The sequence below is a fragment of the Bubalus bubalis genome, chromosome 1, assembly GCF_019923935.1.
Source record: "Bubalus bubalis isolate 160015118507 breed Murrah chromosome 1, NDDB_SH_1, whole genome shotgun sequence".
Lineage (NCBI taxonomy): Eukaryota > Metazoa > Chordata > Mammalia > Artiodactyla > Bovidae > Bubalus > Bubalus bubalis.
Genome location: NC_059157.1, coordinates 26538005 through 26541481, shown reverse-complemented (window position 1 = coordinate 26541481; position 3477 = coordinate 26538005).

Sequence of the window (3477 nt, the reverse complement as noted above, 5' to 3'; positions counted from 1 at the left end):
ATTATCTCCTATAAAATCAATCTCAAAAAGTTAGAGACAGGCACCAAAATATCCTAGATTTCTTTAATTCATCATGAGATGATTCTTCCAATAAGATATTTACACAAGGACTTCACTGGTGGTCCTGTGGTTAAGAATCTACTTGCTGGTGCCAGGGACATAGGTTCGATCCTAGTCTGGAAGAATCCCACATGCCACGGGGCAACTAAATCTTTGTGTCACCAACTACTGAGCCCATGTGCTCCAGAGCCCGAGCTCCACAACAAGAGGAGCCACCGCAGTGAGAAGCCCACACACCACAACAAGGCACCACAACAAAGAGTAGACCCTGCTTGCCACAACTAGAGAAAGCCCGTACACCGCACTGAAGACCCAGCACAGCCGAAAGAAGATATCTACAAAAATACTTTCATAACCTTTGAACTCTCAGACTTATCTAGTTCCCTTAATTACCTTATGAAAAAATTCTTAATAGTAGATTCCTTGAAGGTTTCAAGGCTTATGAGTGAATACATGCATGCATATAAATTATTGTATGACCTCGCAGGTTCCAGGTCAAGATGGCCATGTTGGAGGATCCTGGGCAGATACAAACAGAGAAATTTCCTCTGAAGAAAAAAAAAACCTAAAATTGTCTGTGCAGCCCCTGCTGCTGCTGCTAAGTCGCTTCAGTCGTGTCCGACTCTGTGCGACCCCATAGACGGCAGCCCACCAGGTTCCGCCATCCCTGGATTTCTCCAGGCAAGAACACTCCAATGCATGAAAGTGAAAAGTGAAAGTGAAGTTGCTCAGCCGTGTCCGACTCTCAGCGACCCCATGGACTGCAGCCTTCCAGGCTCCTCCATCCATGGGATTTTCCAGGCAAGAGTGCTGGAGTGGGGTGCCACTGCCTTCTCTGGTGCAGCCCATGGCCATCCGGCAAATGAGAAAAGGCCCACATTGAAGCCACTAGGAGAGGCTGGGATACCATCTCATCCTAAACCCCACCCCCCAGCGCAGTGCAAAACCTGGAGCTTCTTCCCAGGCAGCCAAGCGTAAACCCCACGTCACTCAGCCCAGCTTCTAGGACCTGCATCTAAAAGATGAGCCCCCCATACATCTAGCTCTGAAAGCCAACAGAGTTCAAGTCCACAAGACCCGCAAGGCTAAAACAATTTGAGAAACGGCTCTTAAAAGGCTCGAGGGCTGGGGCTCTCCTGCCCAGAGCTCAGTGCAGAAGTGGTGCATCCTGAGGTGTCCAGACTTGACCTGAATGAGCCTCATGTGCTAATCCTTACGCATCAGCCTGAGGGGTGAGAGCGTCTAATTGAGCACGTGTCTGCAGGCCTGCTGCCCGAGGGGCATCATCTTTTGCTTTTCCTGCAGGTGCTATTAATTTGCTCCCTCTTTGCTGATTCCCGCATGTGGGCGCATCTGTACACTCTCCCCACCTTACCCCAGCCAACGGGACCCTCTCCATGCTCTCCCTCTGCCACACTCCAGAGTACAGTATAGCCCAGAGAGGGTTTTCACCTGCATCTGATACCCGGGGTCTTGTGGCTGCTGCCCAGGGGGCACCCTTTGATCTCCTGGCTCTGGAGCCCAGAGAAGCCTGTGTTCTTGAGTGCCACAGATTTGTAACTATTGGAGAGACAGTTGTGGGTGGGCTACCACCCCAGGGCACTGCACAGACCGCAGACTGAAACACACCCCCAGTCTTTCTGTGAAAGAGGCCAGTTGCTCCTCTGGGAGCTTTGGCCTGAGGGGCAGGCTTCAGGTTTGGCACCCATCTAGAGACCTGGGCTTCCCTGGTAGCTCAGTGGTAAAGAATCTGCCTGCCAATGCAAGAGATGCAGGTTTGATTCCTGGGTCGGGAAGATCCCCTGAAGGAGGGCATGGCAACCCACTCCAGTATACTTGCCTGGAGAATCCCATGGACAGAGGAGCCTGGAGGGCTACTGTCTATGGGGTCACACCTTTGTCTTTTTAGTCAGACATGACTTAGGGACTAAGCAACAACACACAGCAGAGAGGCCTGTGGAGATGCTCTTAGACAGTGAGGGCCAGTTGCCACCATTTCTGTTCTCTCCCGTGGCCTCACTAAGCTCAGCTGTATCTCCCAGAAAGGAGCTTATACACTTGTCTGATTTTTTTATCAGTCACCCAGAGGATACCTCCATATTGTCTGACTGCAGTGGCCAGTGGGGATTTATGCATGCAGTCACATTGGACTGAATATATTTACATACTTTAAAAATTGTTGCTGGAGGGTCTAGCTGATTCCAGATTGATTCAGATTCCAATCAATCTGAATCTAGGTGTTGCCTGAAAGCCTCCCCTTTGGGACACTTAACAGGTGTTGGCACACCCTCATTTCCTAAGAGCTATTAAAAATAAGACAGGCTGCTTGGACAATCACAAAGATTTGAGAGATGGCTGAGAGCTAGGGCAGAGATGAAACATAAGATTCATCTCCCCATGAGACCACTCCTTCAAGACTCGGAGAGGTGGCTGTTTTATCTAATGCATAGAAACCAACACAGAGAGTTAAGCAAAATGAAGAAACAAAGGACTATATTCCAAATGAAAGAACAAGATAAAAACCTCAGGGAAAAATCCTTAATGAAATGCAGAAAGATAACCTACCCAACAGAGTGTTCAAAGCAATGGTCATTAAGATGTTCGCTGAACTTGGGAGAACAATGGACAAACACAGTGAGAACTTCAACAAAGAGAAAATGTAACTACCAAATGGGTGTCACAGAACCAAAGAATACTAGAAGAGAAAAATAAATCCATTCCTGTTCAGAATCTCAGAAAAATGGGATGACATGATGAAAACTTCAATGTCTGGAGGTCAGTAGACCCAGTTCGGCAGCCTGATCATCAGTTGCTTCTGAGGTCAGAGGCAAGTTGGAACCTGATTCTCTGTTGGTCAACTGAGTTTTAAACCAGCTATTATCTTAGGTGCTTTCAACTTGCTACCAGATGGTTCCTAAGACCCTGTCTGTAGTTCATAAAAGTAAATAGAAAAGCAGGCTAAAGACGCACAACAAAATAGTCAACCAGGATAGAAGACCATGCTCTTGTTTGCCGACTGTCTCTACCTTCTTCCTTCCGTGTGTCAGGATGACTGGAAGAATTAGAGGCAGAAAAACATGTTCATGGTCTACGTCTCCTCTCCTTCAACAAACAAAAAGCTGTAGGTTGTCTTTTATCACATCCAGTATTCAGAAATTTATGTGCTGATGTCAGGCACTGTGTAAGGAAGCATAACCCACTGAATCCAATGACAGCCCACACCTGTTGCGCTGACCTTCCAGCTCATCCTCCTCAGGTACAGACCATTAACTTGACACTGTAATTTATTTGCCTATGAGAGTATCTCAGACATCCCAGATCACGGACATGAAGCATGCTGCAAAGAGTACAGTGGCCATGAACTCCCAAGACATCCTAGATACATAATGGATGGGCTGGACTGTTATGATTGTGGGA